This window comes from Dromaius novaehollandiae, unplaced genomic scaffold (genome assembly GCF_036370855.1).
Source record: "Dromaius novaehollandiae isolate bDroNov1 unplaced genomic scaffold, bDroNov1.hap1 HAP1_SCAFFOLD_30, whole genome shotgun sequence".
Taxonomy (NCBI): domain Eukaryota; kingdom Metazoa; phylum Chordata; class Aves; order Casuariiformes; family Dromaiidae; genus Dromaius; species Dromaius novaehollandiae.
In genome coordinates this window covers 5,030,672-5,051,694 of record NW_026991333.1, presented here as the reverse complement: position 1 = coordinate 5,051,694, position 21,023 = coordinate 5,030,672, and the positions used below count along the sequence as shown (strand labels likewise).

At 52.1% G+C, this 21,023-nt stretch overlaps 2 long non-coding RNA genes across 2 annotated transcripts; both read right to left on the bottom strand.

The window, feature by feature from the left end:
- Nucleotides 1-1,084: 1,084 nt before the first annotated feature.
- Nucleotides 1,085-4,137, bottom strand: LOC135325843 (uncharacterized). The gene is made up of 3 exons (XR_010386589.1): nt 3,464-4,137; nt 2,894-3,060; nt 1,085-1,319 (listed from the first exon to the last, which is right to left on the bottom strand). It is a non-coding gene; the product is annotated as an uncharacterized LOC135325843 (long non-coding RNA).
- A 3,195-nt stretch (nt 4,138-7,332) lies between these two features.
- LOC135325837 (uncharacterized) lies at nt 7,333-12,681 on the bottom strand. Its single transcript, XR_010386581.1, has 2 exons — nt 12,110-12,681; nt 7,333-7,876 (listed from the first exon to the last, which is right to left on the bottom strand). It is a non-coding gene; the product is annotated as an uncharacterized LOC135325837 (long non-coding RNA).
- Between the last annotated feature and the right edge of the window lie 8,342 nt (nt 12,682-21,023).

Genomic DNA, 21,023 nt, shown 5'->3' with positions numbered 1-21,023 from the left:
GAGCATGGAAACAGTCAAGAGAAGCCAAGGAGTTTTGCCCGCAGCTTAGGAAGTTTTCCCTTCCTTTAGAAGTACAGCAGAACAGGAAGACAAGCACCAGAATTGCATTACAGTTGCTGTTTAGAGGCTTGGTTTTAGCCACCATTCAAATGTGAGCATGTGCAAGCGTCACTCCACGGGACTGCACTAAGCTGCACTTGCACTGAACCTACCTGAAAGCCTGCAAGCACTAATTCATCTCTGGGTCAGGCAATTAGTATGTTTGGTCCTCTCAGCTCCGTGGGCAAACGGCCACAGCCAGCGGCGCCAGTGACCACGGCTAGGGGACGAACGCCTCGCACCTCCCAGCCCCACTCGCGTACGATGCAGCCCAGGACTTAGCCGTGTCCACGCCGCAAGTCAGAGCTCATCCTCCACAGCCGGCCGCACATCTCCGCAGAGCTCCCAGCTGCGACGAGGCTCCTTCGACTGCCTGACTGGGCTTCAGCACCTGCAAAGAGGCCAGAGCGGTTACCGAGAGGCCAGGCAACTGCACAGCCCTCCTACTAGAACTGCTCCCTAGTCCAAGGCCCGTGATTGTTCCCACAGTCGTGACCGACCCTCCCGTGCTGCTTCAGTCACCCTCTCTGGCACTGCTTCATCGCAAAGATGTCAGAGCGGCTCTCACGCACGGGCAGGCTCGCTCAGGCACCCGGCCACCTCCAGCCTTCGCTAGATGGTCCTCTGCAGGGAAACTGCCTCTGACGGACACTCTCAGAAAGCACTGTCCAGCCAAGGCAGGATAAAAACTGAGGCCTCCAAAAACTCCAAACTCCAGAGAGACGGAGCTGATGGGTTATGGTAGGTTGTGGTTTTGCTGTGTACTCTGGCGCTGTTGCTCGTACACACGTAACCCCATTTCTCTGCTATAGCAAAGTTACTTTTGTAGCTGGCTCCTAAAAGGAACCGTAACTTGCGACAGCAAAAATCCCGTCTGACGGCAGTGGTAACCGGTAGCTTTTCGCGGCAGCATATAGTTGTTGCCTGAGGTTCCAAACACCTAGGATTAACACAATCTATAAATACAAAAATACTGCCGCTACAGAGTGTAAAGCCAAGCCAAGATTTCTGCAACCGAAAAAGAAAAACCTCTTTGCGTCTGACAGAACGAGCCGTACGCACCAGTGCCTGTAGCTCAAGGCTAGCGACCCCTCCCAGGCGACGCTCTTCTGGCAGGCTGCGCATCTGAACTCCTCCCGTCCTGCCTAAGAGTCTCCGCTGGGACACGACGACTTTGCCAGCCAGCGCCTGTTGATGGAGGCAGAGTAAAATCCATCGCCCTGCAAAAGTACAGAGCAAAGAAAGAAGAAAAAAAAAAATCAAAGCTCTGCAGAAAATCCTAAGAATCCAAAGCTGTCTGCAAGCACAAAAGCGGATCTAATACGCACACGAGCAAGGTAAACGAGAATACACGAGCCACGAATACCGCTTCCCCCAGCCCCTGGTTTGGAAGCTACGGTGACAGTCAGGCTTGCCGTGACAGGGAAGTTAGACTAAGCAGCCGCTAGAGATTAATCTTCCAGAAACCTTCTGCGTCCGCATCTCTGGCACAACCGTGCTCTGCCCCTCCATCCATTCAGGCACACGCCAGAAGATCCACTGCTTGTAACACTTGCACAGTAACCACCCCTCTGCCCCCGCTCGTTAAGATCAGTGCCCGCTGTGCCACTTGGATAGAGGATACTCTGCTGTCTCTTCATTTCCCTGACGTTACTACTTTAGAAGGAACTGAACAGATTGGATTGCCCCTGTGCGATCAAAGCTAAAAGTCTCAAAGACGCTTATCAGCCCAGATTGCCGCTAAACAGTCTTTCTCACAGCCAGAGAATTTTTGTTCTGGCCCCAAAGGGGACGTAAGGGTGAGGCTACCGGCACTCACTTTCCTTTACCGCCATTTTCTAGCGGTGCTGCTCCCACGGAGTCAGCAGATGTGGAAAGCATTACCGAAAAAGGCTTTCCTTGTCCTGGGAATTTGAGGGCAGCAGGTTTTACAGCCACTTCTCCCAGTTCAGTGAAAGCAGCGTCACGTTCCGTGTCCCAGCTCCATTCATGACTCCCTCCCAGTACTTTCCACCACGGTCTGCTGATACCGGCAAAGCCACGTTAACGCTGCTGGAGGAAATTAAATCTTCCTAAAATTGCTCCAAGTTGGAACTGATGAGAAGGAGCCTTAATTCCACAAGGCTTTAACCCTTCTTCTATCCACCGTCTTCCTGTTTCCCCAAATACCATTGCCAGGTAACTAACCCGGGGCTCGCACTCATTGAGCCTTCCTGAAATTGATCTCTTAGTTTTACACTTCAGACACTTCTCTCTCGCTCGCTTCCTCTTCAGTAAATCTGGTCACTTGACTACCAGTCCCCTAAGATAATAATTTGCTGTCTCGCAGCTCTTAAAAGTATGATGCTTCACAGACACGTAAAGTCACACGCAGAGATGAATGTATGCAGCATACGTCTCGTAATGCGTACAGACCTTCCGTTATATGTTGGTGATCTATTATTCGAATCACTATTAACAGCGATCCTTCCTCGCCAGGAGGAACGGGCTTTCCCTTTTTCTAGCAGAGGGAGACAGCTTTCACTTGGCTCCATTTGATTTTATTACTTCAGCTTGCTTATATTCATATATAGTCTCTTCAACTTCAGCCACGGCAATTAATCTAAAAAAGTAAGTATTACATCTTTTCCTTTCCATAGCTGCATGGATGATAACAAAACAAAAGAGAAACAGCCAAAGCAAAGCTAAGGCACATACAGGTAACAGCAGCCACAGGGCAGGAATGGGTTACTTAGTCCTCAGCGCTGCCTCGGGGAGGCCGAAATAATGACTAACAGTCATTATCGATAGTTACCTTAGTTACCCGTGCCAGAACGCCGCCTCCTGTAGCAGTTCCTGGTGATATCGAGGGTCCACTGCATTTTGGCTTCCTTGTTTCATCCCGTCCCTTCGGTATTAATCACAAGAAAATGCTTGTCCGTCTCTTCTCTTTGTCAGCATTTGCTGTCCTTGGTGCCATCTCTGTAAGAAAGCGATAAACTCGCGTTTTACTTTCAGGGAAACACTTAGGTTTACGCATGATCTTTTTCTCTTTACCCTGTTTTCTCCCCCCCCTCCCTTTTTTTTCCTTCTTTCCCTTAAAGGAAAGATGTTAATACGGCACGTTACATCATACGTTACAGGGTAAACAGTCTGGAAACGTTACATACAGCAATTAGGGCTAGGTTATTAGGCAGGCGGGCACGTCGCCTAATACTTACCTAACGCCATCTTCCATGAAACCTTATTTTTATTCTGCTTCGGTATTACTGTGACTGTTCTCAAACCCTTGTAGACGCGCACTTAACCGACAACACTCTCGATCTTTAACTACGTGGAAGAACGATAGCCCTTGATTTGCCCGTCTCCGTTTCAAACCTATTACCTTTTCGAGACAGCGCCTAGATTCCTCTTACGCTCGGATGCTGGCCTCACAGGCGATGACCAAAACGAACAACCGGATCCCCAGGTCTCGCTGCTTCTCTTCGAGATGTCCCCCTTCGGTGGACTACCCTGCCAAACAAACCAAAAAGACTGCCGAGGCCGCGAGGGTATCAGGTGTTTGCACCACTTCTCCGAGGCTTTCGGGGTGATTGACGTAACCGCTTCGCTTCACGTTACTCACAGCTACCTTCATCGAGTACTTAGGGCTAAACCTGTTCCTATTTGCAGAGGGGCTTGTTGCTTGTTTAAACTTGACATATAGTCCACAACCTGCTCTGCGTGCTCCCTAGTCCCTTCTGCTTTTGCAACACTTGTGGTAATTCAAGGTGGTAATTAAGAGTCCCCATTGTCCCACAGGCTGGAGCAAGACTTTGCTGCTGCTCTGAGGAGGTGCCTAAAAGCCACGCTGTTTTCTGTAGTGTCACTGGGGCTTCCCAGAGCCCATTGCTGTTCTCTTTGGCTTTTCCCGAGCCTTTTAGGTTTTTTAGGCTATTCCTTAGCCCACCATTTCATGGCAATGTTCTCCTTAAACATTGTGCACAGCACGATTATCCCAGATCAGCCACATCGTGTACGTACAGAGGCTTCTCAGAGGCGGCTCAGAAGAAAACAGAGAAAAACCTCTTTGTCATCTGTGCATCCACCCGTCAACACCCTTCACCAGGAAGCGCTGTAAACTCCCCGTTCCCTAAAGCGGGACTGAGTCGAGGCGGAGACGCAGATCACATCCCACTTTGTTAGAATGCCTCACTGCTGCGGGGACCGGGCCCGGGAGCGGCTTTAGGAATGTTTGGGGCTTTGGACAGAGTGCAGGGGAAGGTCTGGAGTCAGTGACAACGTTGCGGCAGGGCTCAGAGGCGTTGTGGGGCCTGTGCGGGTGTTGGAGCAGGATTTATGGGTGGTTTAATGGCTTTGGGGGGGGCTGGTTGCAGGAAGGGTGGGACTCTGCGGGGCCCTCGGGGTGGGGGTGCCATCCCAGATGTGTAGGGAGCGCACAGGGGTGCCCCACGTGGCTGTCAGCTCGGCGGGAGGAGCCACCGGTCTCCCACCCCACCAGATGGGGGTGGGGGGGGAGGGGAGAGGAGGAGGAGGGATCTATGAGCTCGCACAGAACGCCAGAGGAGGCAGCAGGGAACTCACCAAGGGCCCCGCATCCCAGAAGAGCTGCCAAGGAACCCGCGTCCCAGACGAGAGGAGGCATCAGGCTGCCGTGCCGCTGCCGGACACATCCAGACCCCCGCGCAGACACCCCCCCACACACTCCTCCAGGCTGCGTCCGCAGGGGCGAGCGCACGCCCTGGCCCGCGCTGGGGAGCAACCGCGGCCCTACAGGCGACACACGCAAAAGGGAGAGTCAGAGCCGCGCTCCGGCAGACCCGGCGCGGCGCGGCGCAGCGCGGAGCCAGGCCCGACCCCTCCCCCCGCCCCGCCGCCTCCACGCAGCGACGGCCCCACCAGCCAGGACACAGCCCGACGCCCGCGGCCACCCAAAAGTACACCCTCGCCTCACCAGGGCCCCCACATGCTCGACTCCAGGCGGCCTCTGCCCTCGCCCGCCGCCGCCCAGCCAAAACACCCGCCCTGCTCGCCGCCATCGCGCTCCCTGCTGCCGCGCATGCGCCGCCGGCCGCCAAGTGCGCGCAGCCGCACCGCGCACGGGCTGGCTACGGACCGCGCGGGAGGGGCGGGGGGGAGCGGCAGCGGCAGCGGCAGCGGCAGGGAGGCGAGACCCGCAATGGCGCCCTCGCGTGGTCGCAGCGCCGCGCTGCAGCCGGCCGGCTCCCGCGGGCGACCCCGGCGCTCAGGCCGAGCAGCGAGCGCCCCGAGGCTGCTCTGCCCGCGCCCGAGAGAGCGGCGGGGATCCGCGAGCAGGCGCCGGGGCTGCGCCGGGGAGAGAGTGCCGCGGAGCAGCTCCGAGACGGCACTGCCCGTGCCCGCGCCCCCAGGAAGCGCCGAGAAGGAAAAGCCCTCTCGGGAAAAGCGCTCCCGGTCTGTGAGCACCGGGCAGGGGGCACGAGCGCGGCCCCTTCGCTTACCCGTCCCCGAGAGAGCGGAGAGTAGCGGCCAACGCGGCGACCGGCAGCGCACAGGTGTGCGCCGGCTGCCTGCACTGCTCTTCGCACGCAGCGGTGGCCGGCGGCGGCTGCAGTGCTGCCTCGTCGACACGCGAGGACAGCGGTGAGCGGGGCGGAACGCAGTGCGCGTGCGCAACGCCGCTGAGCGTGCGGTGCCGCTTTTCAGACCCGCGATGGCAGCAGTGAGCGCGGCGGAACGCAATGCGCATGCGCGCTCCCTTTCGGTGCAGTACCGCCTTCTCCCCAGGGTCAGGGTCCACTCAATAAACAAAATGGTGTGATAAATGTTGTAATCTGCTCCAAGTGCCTTCGTATAAGAGAACGACATCAAAATGAGGTATTGTTGCATTTAGTCTCCACTACACGTGCTACCCCAGCACCACGGACTTGCTTTAAAGGATCAGTGACGTACGCGGTCTGGCAGTAATTAATATGCACAGAATAAATATGCACTCGATCAAGTAGGAGTGTGTTGGAAACTTGCACGGGAGGAGCTGACGGAGGGAAGACCCAGACGCTCAATATGAGTGATCAGTGTACTTCAACTTTATTAGGTGTGGTCTTTCTTTATATAGTATAGGACTAATCAGGCTCATACATATTGCAAAAGCTGAGCTCCTTATTGGTAACAGCAATTTGGTTTACCCAGCAACTTCTGCATTACATCACCCGCAAGTTCCCAGGACTAATCATTGATAACACCTTGGAGCCAAGGACAATGTGTCCTTGGCTCTAGCTGTTTTTACTCTCATACGGGACTTGGCTCACATCAACTGTGTGCGATATATACTTAGTTCTGCTTCCTTTAGTTGTTCAATCTTCACATGACCTCTGCCCTCAAGCCAGTCCTCCACAATTCCCCCGTTTTTATTTTGTGCGAGAAAGACTTTTTTAGTTAATTGTTCAAGCTTTTGTGTTAAGCAGCCAAAAATCACTCTTACAGCAATTAAAATTAATACAATTATGAATAGAATACGTAGCCCTTCTTTGATCAAGCTCAAAATCCAGGTACTCACATTACCAAACATCTTTCTAAACAGATCATCAAACCAATTATACTGTACGGTGATTCTCTGGGTGTGGTCCTTTAGCCATTTCAATTGCTCATGGATTGACTGTCCATGATCAGAAAGATTAAAACAACACATTCCTTCAAAATCCTCACACCCGCGTCCCTGTGCCAAAAGCAGAAAGTCTATAGCTGCTCTATTTTGCAACACTGCATGTCTCAGGCTATCCATATCCTGTGACATTTCAGAGAGAATTTGTGTAGTAACATTTGATTGCCTAACAGCCCAACAAGCAAGTTTATTTAGATTAGACATGGCATGCGCAACTGCAACGTTAGGAGCTAAAGCTGCGGCGAAAAACCTTTCCGCAGGCCCCCATAATTCTACATCATCAGCGCAATCTGAACCTAGTTTTTTCAATTCACGCTTGCCTCGACGATTCTCACTTCTTCTATGTTTGATTGCTGCAGTCAGATTTGACCAACGCTGATCATGTAAGTCAGGGGCAAAGAGTGTCAGACGTCCTATATAACAAGGTCCCCCATAAGCGTTTCCTGGCACGCCTTGCCATGCTCTGTCACCACAAATTAGAAAAATACCAGGAGGCAGTGCCTTAGGGGCACTCATAGGCCACATTGAGTTGTGATCATTTACTCCATAGGCCCCAAGTGGCTCACTATTATTGGAGTTATTCCACCCACAATAATTACCATTGGCGTTAAACCCTAAAGTTCTAGACGTTATGTTCGTCCAATGAGTCTTATTTTGTTTACCTTTATTTAGTATAAAACAGGTTTGTGTCCAGTTATCACTAGTGTTTCCTACTGCTACTGACCCTAACAAATCTAATTCTTGTGGATCCCATGGCAACGATATATTAAGATGTTGCAGTGCAGCAACCACTCCATCTGAGAGGTTGCTCGAGAAGGACCCACTTAAAAGAGTGAGTGAAGTTGAGTATGGGCCTAACAGCTTGACCAATTCCTTTGGAGCTCCTATAGACACCCCAAATAGACACGTCCGGAAGGGATCGCTTCCTAAGGCTAGAGACAAACAAAAGGTGCACTGGTTAGTTTCGTTAGCCCATGTAACCCACATATTCTGTTGAGTATCAATCTGAGACAACATTGTAGACCCTTCAGCAATTATCATAATCAATAGGACAATTTTGCGCAGAGTTGTCTGTCCGATTCCGAGCATGGTCTTTGTCCACAGTCGCTCCTTCGTCTATCACAGGTTTCGTAAATCTGCTGGGAACCCAAACCGGTCCTGTGGGAGAAGATATACACACATAACCACGCCCTACATATATTACCTCTGCTGGACCTATCCATACTCCCGTTTTCATGTCCCGGTATTTTACTCTAAAGGTCCGGCTACCAGCCTTTTCTTCTTCTATATGATGTTTGATTGCTGGTGGTTCTTTGTCGTCCCCGAATACACACAAATAGTTTAGTACGAATAGGGTCTTATCAATTTTTTCCTTGATGTCTAGGATGTCCTTAAACTTCTCTATATATTGTTTGACAGTGCTGTTTGCTCGTTCAACAACCGCCTGACCATTCTAGGTCGTTGGGTTTCAATGGCAGCCAAATGGTATTCGGTGGTGCTCCCTCAATTTGCAATATTCGGTTTCTTCCTTTCCTAATGAGTTCGGCCAGCGTTGAAATTTTTTCTTGAATAGTTCGTTTTGGTTGTAACGGTGGTGCTATCCATTCTAGTACAATGGGTTCCGCCAACCCTCTTTTTTCCCCGTTTTTATTTTGTGTTGTGTAATGGCTCCCATTAGGTATTGTGGGCCACATAAAATAGTAAGATCAAGTGGCTGATTTTCCAGGCGTCGATGCGTAGCACGCGTAGTAATTAGCGATGCAATTTCCTGGAGTACCCGTTGCTGTTCCTCTGTGAGCGTGACGGCAGCCGCTGGGTCTGTTCCCTTCAGCAAGGGGCGTAGCAGATTTAAAAGTTCATTAGGAATGCCGACAACCGGACGGATCCATTGGAGGTCTCCTAATAGTTTTTGAGCATCATTGAGTGTTCTTATGTCAGTCCTGATTGTCAATTTCTGTGGTCTGATGGTGGCATTCGAAATATGCCAACCTAGATACTGCCAGGGGCTGGATTCTTGTACCTTTTCCGGGGCCACTACAAGTTCCTTTTTCTTTAATTGTGTGATTAGATCAAATTTTTGTTCAGGAGAAAAGGGGGTTTTTTGTGCCAACAATATGTCGTCCATGTAGTGATATATCATGGTCTCTGGCCACTGTTGACGTAACGGTTGAAGTGCCGCATCGACATAGAGTTGACAGAGGGTTGGTGAGTTTCGCATACCCTGCGGTAGTACTGTCCATTCAAATCTTTGGTCTGGCCCCTCTCTATTGATAGCAGGGAGTGTAAATGCAAATCGCTGTTTATCATCTTCATGGAGGGCTATAGTAAAGAAACAGTCCTTTAAATCTACGATTAGCAGGTGCCAGCCTTCTGGGATCATTGCTGGATTGGGTAATCCCGGTTGTAAAGCACCCATGTCATGCATCTGTCTGTTTACAGCACGTAGATCGTGTAAAAGTCTGTATTTGCCGGATATTTTCTTGATCACAAATATTGGGGTATTCCAAGGGCTGGTAGATAGTCTTAGATGACCTTGTTTGTACTGTTCCTTTACTAGTTCATGTGCTTGAATGAGACTTTCCTGTTTAAGCGGCCATTGCTCTACCCACACAGGCTGATCAGTCCTCCAGCTGAGTGGGATTGGGAAAGTCCAGGCAATGGCCGGTGCTATAAAGGGTGTTCCGAGGTAAGCACCATACCCATCTGGGCAAGGATATCGCGCCCTATTAATGCTTGCACTCCTTCAGGTAGGGGTAAAATGGAAACGGAGCAATTAACCACCTTGTTCCCTATAGTCCATTGTAGCATCGATGATTTTCGGGCGAGGGTGACCCCGCCTACTCCAGCTACCGTGGAGCTGGTCTCTCGGGTTGGCCAATGCTGGGGCCAAATCTTAGTGCTAATTATTGATACATCCGCTCCAGTGTCCAATAAGGCATTAGTGCATATAGATTCTTCCTTATACTTTACAGTCACGGTTTGTCGGGGCCTTTGATGCATTCCGACAGTCAGTAATACTACACTTCCAGTGGAACCAAAAGCACCATAGCCTCGTGGTTGCTCTTTCGCTGGTGCCACCCCTACAGTCAGGTGGGGAAGCGGAATAAGTTGGGCTATTCTCGATCCTTGCGGTATGTGCATAGGTGGAAACATTGCTGAAACCACAATTTGTACTTCCCCGAAATAGTCCTTGTCGATCAATCCTGTCAAAACTTGTAATCCTTTCATTGTAGCGGGCGATCTTCCAATCAGTAAGGCACCTACTGGCTCATGATGATTAATAATTACTGGTCCGTAGACATTCGTCCGGATTCTTGTTGGCTTTGTATCCAATAAGGTGGCGTCTACTGCTGTTGCCAAGTCCAGTCCGAGACTCCCTCTGGTGGCTGGTCGAAGACAAAGGGGTTCATGGCGTTCGGAGTGGAGCTGGGCGCCGGCTGAGGTGGTTGTGTTAACTGCGGGGGTTGCTGAGTTGTTGTGGTGAATGCCGCCTTTTGTGTCGTCGCGGGGCGGCTCGTCCCGCTTCTCTGGGCGTTTCCCGAGCCAGCCTTCCAGCAAGCCACTCCATCATGTTTGCTGCTTTTGCATTTGGGACACCATACTCTACTAGCTTGGCATTCTCTGCGAAGATGACCAACAATGCCGCATCGGTAGCAGTGTGCCGATCGTCGATTAGGGGGGATATTTCCGCCGGGATTTTGCAAAGGAGCAAGGGCAGCGAATACCTGTCTTTGATTCTGTTGCATATTATCCCGCAACGCCTGTGCTTGCTCTCTCATGCTCTCTCCTAATTGTTTCACCGCCTCTACTAGCATAGCTTGCGGTCCTACAGGTACCTGCGCCATTCTTTCTAGCCCCTCCTCAATAGTCCATGTTCCCGGGAGCGTGGCTAAAATACTACGCGTTGAAGGGTTACTATTCTGTATTGCACATTGTTTCAAGATAGTCCCTTTCAGATAATCTGGTACCCCTGCTGCTTGTATAGCATTGGCTACTCTGTCAATAAATAAGCCGAAAGGCTCTTCCCGGCCCTGCTTTATTCCCATATAAGATGGGATACCCCCTGGCTCCTTTAATTGATCAAGCGCCCGCCTTGCTAGTTTCATTGATTCTTTAGCTTTATCTGGTCCCAGCAGGGCCTGCGCTTCTAAGCGGAAATACGCGCCTATCCCCATCAACTCATCTAACGTTACTCCATACAACGGGTCCCCTGGAGCCCTTATAACAGCTACCGCTTCCTGGCATACTGCGTGCCAATGCGCGTTAAACAGCAGCTGCTGATGCTGTGTTAGTATTAACTTCATTATGCTGCGTATGTCCCCCGGCAACAATATATTTGTCCCCCAAATATAGTCCAACATCTGTTGGGTTGGTTCCCCCTTTATTCCCGAATTTTTTTTTTCTTTTTTTTTTTTTTTTCTTTTTCAAACTGCTTTTATTAGTGGTTTCTGACCATTAATATCATAGAGAAAAACTTATTTCACATTGATAGCCTGAGATGGGTGTCCTCAGATAACTGTGGCCAAAGGAAGAGGAGAAGGAGGAGAGGAGAAAAAGGGGGGGGGGGAGAGGGGGGGGGAGAGAGAGAGGGGGGAAGAGAGAGAGGGGGGGAGAGAGAGAGGGGGGGAGAGAGAGAGGGGGGGAGAGGGGGGGGAGAGGGGGGGAGAGAGGGGGGGAGAGGGGGGGAGAGAGGGGGGGAGAGGGGGGGAGAAAGGGGGGGAGGGAAAGGGGGGGAGGGAGGGGGGGAGGGGGGGGGAGGGAGAGGGGGGGGGAGGGAGGGGGGGGGGAGGCGCTGAGGGAGGAGGGGGGATCTGCCGCATGGTCAATGTTGCTCCTTTTGGCAGGCCTGTGTTCCCAGACCCTCCCTGGGCAATAGTAAAGGTTCGAGGTGGGTGATGGGTATGGGGACACAGGGGACACCTCTGCATGCGGGGGTTCCTTGAACCCATCGGGGCTTCCCAAACGCTCCGCGGCGGCGACAGCTACTTTCTTTTTTTTGTTTGTTTTTGTTTTTTGGGGGGTTTTTTTTGTTTTTTTTCTTTTTTTCCCTTTTTTTTCCTTTTTTTTTCTTTTCTTTTTTTTTCTTTTCTTTTTCTTTCTTTTTTTTTTTTTTTTGAGGTGCAAGAGCATTAGCAACTGCCCTCCACGGCTTCATCAGCTTTTTTGCTGTCTTGTTGTCACTTATTACTTCATCAAACAACTTGTCCCCAAATTTTTTCCATTCAGTTTGTTCGAACATGGTATCTGGGTTAACAAAACACCCCTTAGCCACTCCGTAAGCTAATAGCCCTGGGAGTTCCTTATGACATTCTATTCCTTGAGTACCTCGCTTTTCTAAAAAGCATCTTAATAAATAATAAGCCGCTTGTCACTCCGTGGTTACTCACTTACCGTTGCAACCTTTGCAAGACCTGCGGCGAGACTTTCTGGCAGGACCCCGTCTCGTCCTGGGCACGGACCCCCTTTGTTTGTGTCCTCTCCACCTCCTCTGTAACTCTGGCACGTAGACCCCCTTTTGTGTCTCGTCGCCTTTAGCACAGCAGGACCAGCTCTCTCTAGCATTCTGTCGACTCCTGAGTTTTTAATCACCGAGTCCCTGACCGGCAGGGTCCCTGTTCGGGCGCCATTTGTTGGAAACTTGCACGGGAGGAGCCGACGGAGGGAAGACCCAGACGCTCAATATGAGTGATCAGCGTACTTCAACTTTATTAGGCGTGGTCTTTCTTTATATAGTATAGGACTAATCAGGCTCATACATATTGCAAAAGCTGAGCTCCTTATTGGTAACAGCAATTTTGTTTACCCAGCAACTTCTGCATTACATCACCCGCAAGTTCCCAGGACTAATCATTGATAACACCTTGGAGCCAAGGACAATGTGTCCTTGGCTCTAGCTGTTTTTACTCTCATACGGGACTTGGCTCACATCAACTGTGTGCGATATGCACTTAGTTCTGCTTCCTTTATTTGTTCAATCTTCACATGACCTCTGCCCTCAAGCCAGTCCTCCACAGAGCCAAGATCGAGGAGGGAGAGGTTGAGGAGGAAGAAGTACATGGGGGTGTGGAGGCGGTGGTTGCAGGCTACAGCTGTGATGATGAGGATGTTGCCCAGGAGGGCAGCCAGGTAGATGCCCAGGAAGAGGGAGAAGTGCAAGAGCTGCAGCTGCCGGGTGTCCACAAATGCCAGGAGGAGGAACTCATCCAGGAAACTGCTGTTGGGCATTTGCTTTCTCTCAGCTTTGGGGACTGTCCAAGGAGGAAAAGGCATTGACAAGTTAGTTTTCTCTGAGCCAAGCCCAAACTATTCTTAATAGAACCCTCCACATTTCCTCTCTTCTCTCCTTTCATTCAGATCCCTTTTCTCATCTCTGGTTTATGCTGTCTGAGTGTGCCATGCACAGCAGGGCCCTCTGGGTGTGGGCTCCAGAGGAGACGGGTGCGACAAGCTGAGTGAAGGGGATTCAGTCCAGTGACCCAGTGCAAATATCCTCTTTTAATCCTTGTGAGAGACGAATACAGCACTCATGGCAGCTGTCTCTGAAAGAGAAGACCCTTGAGAGGGATTCATCTCCCCAAGCCTTGCCCTCCTGAACACAGGTGTCTGTATCAGAATCAGCCCCACCAGCTCCCACTCCAGCAAGCCACAGAAACACTGAAGGGAAGGCAGGGGATGACCCGACCCCTTCTAGACATCTCTGTTCCAGTGAGATGGACCCTCTCCCCACATCAGTTTACCCTCTGCACTCTTTCCCCAGGCACTGCAATGGGAGTGGGACATGACTAGCTCTGATGTAGACACCCTGCAGCAGATTACAGCCACCCATTTTATGGAGAGTTCATTCAACAGTTTATTAAGAAAATGGGCTGCAGTGGAGGGATCTGATTCTTGAGTTTTCAGATGCCTCCATCGCACCGTGGGAGCATTCTTTGATGCAGTAGAAATCTTTGGCATTTCAGTTTCTCTCAGCATTAGAACTTAAGTGTCCCAGCAGGAAAAGGGCTCACGGTGTCTATATACTACAGACAGAGTCAGGGGATCTGGACTGTGCAGGAGTCTTGCTGCCCGCTGCCCTGTGCTAGCCCCTCTCCCAGCTAAAGGACAATCCCACTCCCAAGTTACTCTAAGAAAGGACCTGGGCTGAGGTGAGAGTGGAGGAATGTAGCTCCAGAGGGAAGATTTCCCCATTCTTCTCTCTCAGAGCAGACATGGAGAGTGTGCTCTGGAGAGCTCGTCAGAGCAGGTGAGGAGGTTTCTGACTTGCATGACCAGCACAAAGACTCTCCTCTATCACAGCTATGCTATGGCAGAGCTGAGGTCTTGTGGAGGGCAGCTTGCAGCCTGGCAGGACACCCCAGAGAGACAGTCAAGAGATCTGAAGAAGGGTGAGGGGGGGCAGCCTTAAGGGAGAGTCAGATCACTCCCCAATCAGATGAAATGCATTGCCTAGAAGGTTAGAAGGGGCCTTGGGCACATCACTGCCATGAAGACAGCTCCATGCAGGACCCACAGGGTCAGTGCCTTAACTGCAGCTGAACCCCTCTCCTTCACCCCAGAGAGCAGGACAGCAAGAAGCAGAGCAGCACAGAGAGGAGAGGAAACAAGCAGCAGTACCATGACCCTGCCAGCAAAGGGAAAGCCAGGAGGGAGAGCCAGACGGGCAGTTAGGAAAGCCTTCCCCTCACCCAGCTCTGCCCACCACCTCCCAGGCAGCAGCATCGCAGCACAGTCACTCTCAGCCCCTTTGCCGTGCAGTGGGAAATGGGCACGTCACAGCAGAGATGCCCCTCTGCCCCTCTGCTCTGCTGCAGCTCAGGCTGCTGAGGAGGGGGCTCCTGCCCTGCAGCCCATGGCCTTGAGGGCAGAGGCTGTGCTGGGTGGGAGAGGAGACACGGGGGGCTTGCTGAGAGGAAGATGTCTGCATTGCAGGGACTGACTGGGAGTTTTCCAAATTCCCCCTCCCACAGCATTTATGGCTTTACTTTCCCCCCACTCGCTGATCATATCTCCACTGCCCGGAGCTTTTCCTCCTGGCAGCTGTTTCTCTGCCCCATCTCTTTTCCCTGCCAGTGCTCACAGACCCCATCCCACCCTCTGGGCCCTCAGTCCTGCCCTGCAGAAACCTCCCAGCAGCAGGGCACTGCCCAGGGGCATCTCTGGCTTTGCAGGTGCTAAGGAGCAGGTCAGACAAACGCGGGTGAGGCCAGGCAAGGTGATGGTGGTGCTTTCTGTAGGCAGAGCACTGGGTGAAAGGATGCAATGAGGTCCCTCACAGAACTACTGATCTCTCACTGTAATGCTCTGGGACTATCAGAGTCCTGTCCAAATCTCACAGCTCCTTTCCTCTCCTCTTGCCGCCGCCCCCCCCCCACTTCCCAGCTGCTGCAAGCAGTGGGAAACTGAAAGCAGAGCCTCAGGAAAGGTCCTTATCTTTCAGGGAACCCCAGCCATGGCTGTCTGCTTGAAAAGGTCCCCTGGAAATATCCTGGCGGTGAGGGAGATCTGAGAGCAGCCCTGACCCCCGCAGCACCCTCCCAACAGGAGGATGAACCCACCCTTCTCGGGGTCGCTCCTTCCACCCAGAGCTTCTCCCTGCAGCGCCCTGGGCAGCTCCCTGGGCAGGCTGAGTGCTGACCCTCGCAGGCGGCAGAGTCCCTGCCCCGGGCACACAGCACCCTGGGTCGCAGGGACACTGCTCTCAATTACAGCCCGCGCACACCTGGGGGCACTCCCTGGCTTCACACCCCAGCACCGTCCCTGGCAGAAGGTAGCCGTGATGGCCTGTCCCTCTGACGGTGTGGCTGGGAAGCCCTGCTCTAAAGCACCACCTGCTCCAAACAGGAGGAGCTGGCAGAGCCGCCCTGACAGACCCTCTCAGCTGTGGAAGGTGCCAGCTTCAGAGGAAGCCTCCTGCAGCCACAGCAGCAATGTTGCCCTGCAGCCAGACTTACTGTGTTAGGGGCTGGGAAGATTTCTTGCTGCAGGCAGCTCTCAGCCATCCTCTGATGCCCCATTATCTTCAACTTCTGAGATGTCCATCTCATTCTGGCCCCTGCAGGCAGTGCCCGGAGTCCTGCTTCTCCAGGAAAAGGAGCTGCACTTGGACAGAGCTGGCTCTCTGCAGCGCCTGCCAGCTTGCCATGGGCTCCGGCAGCCCCAGGAGCCAAGCCCAGCTCAGGAGCAGAGGCCCAGCTGATGATGTGACTTTTTATGTCCCCTGGGCACCCTTGAGACCTTCCCTGGGCTCCAGGGCTGACAGTTCCTGGAAGGCAGCAGGGTCACCCCTGGGAAATAGCCACGGAAGTAGATGAAAATAATCAGCGAGGGTCCTGCACTAAACAGTGCAGAGACTGACTCTAGCATTGCAGTTGGTCTCACCAGAGCATGGCTGTCTAAGAGAGGTGGAAACCTCCCACTCTGGAAAGCCCTGCTCCCATCTCATAAGAGCACAGGCACAAGAAGGGAGTTGGTTTGCTCATTCTTCATGGATGATTTAGAGGAGTTAATCAATACATCTAGTGCTCACTGTGAAGCCCCAGGGTGCAATAGGATACAGTTCCCTCCCGTGCTCTCCACAAACTCACAGGAGGTGGGATTCCCCTTGCCCAAGCTTAGTGTGCACAAAATGCCTGTCTGCATGGCAGCTCCTTGTTTAAGCTCCCACTGGAATCAAGGGAGATGGAGGGAGGCACTCAGCTGGACACGCACACACACACCCCCCCGGACATCTGAAGGGCCAGAGGTGGTCCAAGACATGTACCACTTTCTCCTTCCTCTGATGGAAGAATTATGAGACCCATATCCTTCCAGGACATCAGCTGGTTGCCAGGTGCAGAATCTCCTTGGCCATCTGAAATGACACTTGATGCCGACTACTGCAAGAGCTCCGCTCACTCGGAAGCCAAGACATATGCAGATCCCGACATTTCAAACAGCTCATGCAGGGCCATGTCAGATGCACGGGGTGTCCAGCACAAGCACCAGGTTTCTAGCAGGTACAGCACAGGACCTGCAGGAAAAGTCCTTGCCTTTTTGGAGTGGTTGCTGGGCAAACACCCCAGGGCATCTTGCATTTCCTGCCTGTTCCCAAACAAGGCATTCCCACCACTGCCTTTAGGCAAAGTCCATCCCGTCTACATCCGAGCATGCTGCAAAGATGCAAGGCACATCACACCAAGGTCTGCACGCATGCCGACCCTCTCAAACCCCACTAGTTCTTCTCTCCCTAAACCTTTTCTCAGCCCTCATGCTATGAACAGGGACGGTGCTAATGCTGCAGCCACAGTGTGCCTGGCTTGCAGGCTGTTCAGGCCCAGGGACTTTCTCAGCGGCACCTTGTCTTTCCTGGAGATCTGGTCACCTCCATCACAGGCCCCAAGGTGCTGCAGAGTCAGCTCAGGAACCAAGCACCTCTCCTGCCACAGCTGCATGGCCCAGCTCTCTTTTTTTCTGGCTTGTGAACAGGTATCACCATGACAAGTGTGCGCTCAGCCCTGGTGCCACAGCTGAGGTTCTGCAGCCCAGATGTACACAAATGCGCAAAGCCTGGGGCACAAAGAAGAGGAAGTGGAGATGCACAAGCTGTCGCAGAACTGCAAAGGCTTTGAGCAGCCTGAGGAAGTCTGTGGATCACAGACCCCAGTTCTTATGGGGGCACTTGAATCTCCCAGACATTCAGTGGGAGGGCAATGCAGCAGGCTGCAAAGAGTCCCGGAGGATTCTGGAAGGTGTGGAGGACAACTTCTTAGCACAGCGAAGCCTGATAGGTCAACAACGGTGACACTTTCCTGGACCTGGAACCTGCCAACAAGGAACAACTGATGAGGACTGTGATAATCAGTGTCAGCCTTGCCTGCAGTGGCCATGAGACAGTGGCGTTCCAGATCCTGAGGGGAATGAGGAGGAAGAGTAGCGGAGTCCACACTCCACACTGTCAGATGAGAGATGGGGAGCAGGGAGAGGCTGCAAAGGAGGAATTGAGAAATGTTATCCAGGGAAGTAGGGAAGCTGTTAGGAAAGCCAAAGAATCTTTAGGGCTGATGCTTGCAAGGGATGTCAAGGGCAAAAAAGATGATTTGCTATTGCTTCAGTAACAGTGAAAGCATGAACAAGGAAAATGTGGGCCCATGGCTGAGGACTGGGGCAGGCAATTTGGTAACAGCAGAGGTAGGCAGGTCTGGAGAACTCAAGCCCTTGGCTTCAGGCCCCACCAGCAAGGTGTCCTATGGCAGCCTGAATCACGGACTCCGACATGCTGGATCAGTATCAACTTTATTCAAGCAAGCAAGCCCTTTATATATCCTCTAGCCCAGGTTGGTGCTTTCCCAAAGGTCATGTTCCCATCATCACTCCTCCTCATTCCGTGTGGCTACTTCCTTATCTACATACTGCTATTTATTCCTCCCAAGGCTTTCGGCTCCTTAACTCTATCTTGTCCAATCCCTCGCTGTCTGCGCCTACAGCTTCAGGCTTCACCAGCAGTCTCCTAAGCTGTTGTGCATAGTGTCAGGACTCCAGACAAGAAAACCCACCCAAGGGATGAGTGAGGGGTGACTTGCAATCACTCAACCCATACAGATCTACGGGACTGGAAGGACTGCATCAGAGGGCATTGAGAGAGCTGGCTGCTGCCATAGCAAGGCCACTCACTATCACCTTGGAAAGGTTGTGGAGATCATACGAGGTCCCAATGACCAGAAAAAGGAATATGTTGTGCCCATCTTCAAAAAAAGTCCATGAGGACAACACAGGCAGCTGCAGGCTGTTCAACCTCCCTGGAGTGAGGAGTGTGTCACGGAGCTCTTCATCTTGGATCACCTTTCTGAGCACATGAAGGAGAAGAAGGTGCCTGGGAACACTCAGCATGGATTTCCTGAAGGGAAATCATTCCTGACCAACCTGCTTGCCCTCAGTGATAACAGAACTGTGCTTGTAGCAGAGCAGAGAGCAGTGGAGGTCATTTACCCTGTTTTTAGGCAAGATGTTTGACACTGTCTGCCACAATGTTCTCGTATACAAGTAAGGCATGTCAGTAGGCTGGGTAGACATCCAGATGGGTGTAAAACTGGTTGGATGATGGAGGTCAGAGGATTTTTGCAAATAGGCTGTGCTTTCCCAGGAAGCCAGTGACAAGTGGAGGGTGCAGGGGGGGGGGTCTATATGTGACCTGACCTGTCTAACAGGTTCATCAGTGACCTGGAGGACACACCCCTTGTCTCAGTTGAAGCCGACAGCTAATAGGGCAGAACTGTCATGTGCTTGAGGGCTGCCATTCAGAGGGACCTCAGCAGGCAGGAAGAATGGGATGTCAGGAACTCTGTGAAATGCAACAAAGAAAAATACCAGGTTCTTCACCTGGGATAGACCAACACCCCACAGTGGTATGGGCGGGAGTGTTTGGGTGGGCAGCAGCTCTGCAGAAAAGGACGTGGCAGTCTTTGTGGGCAGGGAGCTCAACATGAGCCAGCAGTGTTCCCTGGAAGCAGTGGAGGGCCCAGCAGCCTGGGTTGCATGAGCAGCAGCACTGCCAGGAGACTGAGGGAAGTGATTATCCCCCTCTACTCAGCACTCCTCAGTGCACATCTAGATACACCATCAGTTCAGGCCCCCTATAGAAGAACGCTGTTGGTCACTCAGAGTTCAAGATGTTTGGGGGCTGGAGCACTTGCCCTGTGAGGAAAGGTTGAGGGAAGGGGGCTTGTTCAGCCTGGAAAAGGGAAGGGGTTTAGGGGGACGCGTAGCAGCTTCCCAATTCAAGGTTACTGCCAAGAAAGAACCAGGCTATTTGCAGAGATTCATGGCAGGAATCTTTGTCTCTGTGGAAGCATAAGGGAGCTGGGCTTGTTCAGCCTGGAGAAGGGGAGATCTAATAACAGGCTGCCCATACCTACCAGGAGGTCATCAAGAAGATGGAGCCAGCCTTTTCACCACTGTGCACCATGGGAGGAGGAAGCCCAGTGGGCATGAGCTGAACTGAGGTTCAGACTGGGGATAAGCAAAAACATTTTACCCATCCACACAGTGAAGCACTGGGGCAGGTTGCCCAGAGAGGTTGTGCCACCTCCATCCTCAGAGGATCCTCTAGTCAGAGCAGTTCAGATTCAGGACTGCTTGGCAGGTACCCCCAGGTGGCCCTGATTTTTCATTGGCTTCACCTTTTATTGCATTTTTCACTCCTGTCCACCTTACAAGGCCTTTTCTTCTATCATCTTTATCTCCTCCCATGCAACCAGCACACCTCTGTTTACCCTATACCCATTGACCCATGTTTTGCTTGCTTTGTACCTGTCCTTGGCTTCTCTGAGATGGTGCCATGCTCATTTCAACTGTTTCTGGCAGTTCCTTTAAAACAGTACAGTTCTTATTGTCTGTAGTGTCCTGCAGTTGGTCGGGGTACAGCCTTACTTTGATGAGGAGAGTGACATGAAACTAGCCCCCTCTGATCACGTTTCCAGGTAAAGGAAGGAGAATGAGGTGCCTGGGAACAGTCAGCACAGATTTCCTGAGGAGACATCATGCCTCACCAACGTAATGGCTTTCTATGTTAAAAGAACTGTATTTGTGGATGAACAGAGAGCAGTGAACATCAGTTACCTCAACTTTCAGAAGGCTTCTGACACTTTCTCCCACAGTATACTTGCACACAAACTAGGCCTCTATGGTCTGAGTGGCTAGACAAGCAAATGGACAAAGAACTGCCATCATAGCTGGATGATGGGGCTCAGAGGGTAGCAGTGAATGGGTAGCGTTGTTCCTGGAGGCCTAAAGAGGAATGGAGCACCACAGGACCTCTCCTGGGACCTCTCCTGTTTTACACCTTTAGGAATGAGCTGCAGGGGCCAACTTTCATCATGGTTGTGGATGACCCCAAACTGAGTGGGCACCAGTCTCCATCTTGAGGGCTGCCACTGAGAGGGACCTAGACAGGCAGGAGCAATAGGCTGCCAGGAGTCTCACGAAATTCTGCAAGGACAAATGCCACGCACCTGTGCCTAGGACAGACCAACTCCCTGCAGACATACAGGCTGGGCACTGTGGGGCCATGGAGCAGCTCTGTGGAAAAAGACATGAAGATTTTGGCAGACAGAAGGCCAAATATGAGACAGCCGTGTGGCCAGGCAGCAAAGGCAGCGAACAGCACCTTGGGCCGTATGAATAGGAGCATGGCCAGGAGGTCAAGCGAAGTGATCAACCCCTTCTCCTCCACACTCGTTGGACAACATGTACAATACTGCACCCGCTTTTTAGCCCCCCAAGACAAGCCCCCCCCCCCCCCCCCCCGTACAAGGAGATCCTCAAGAAGACA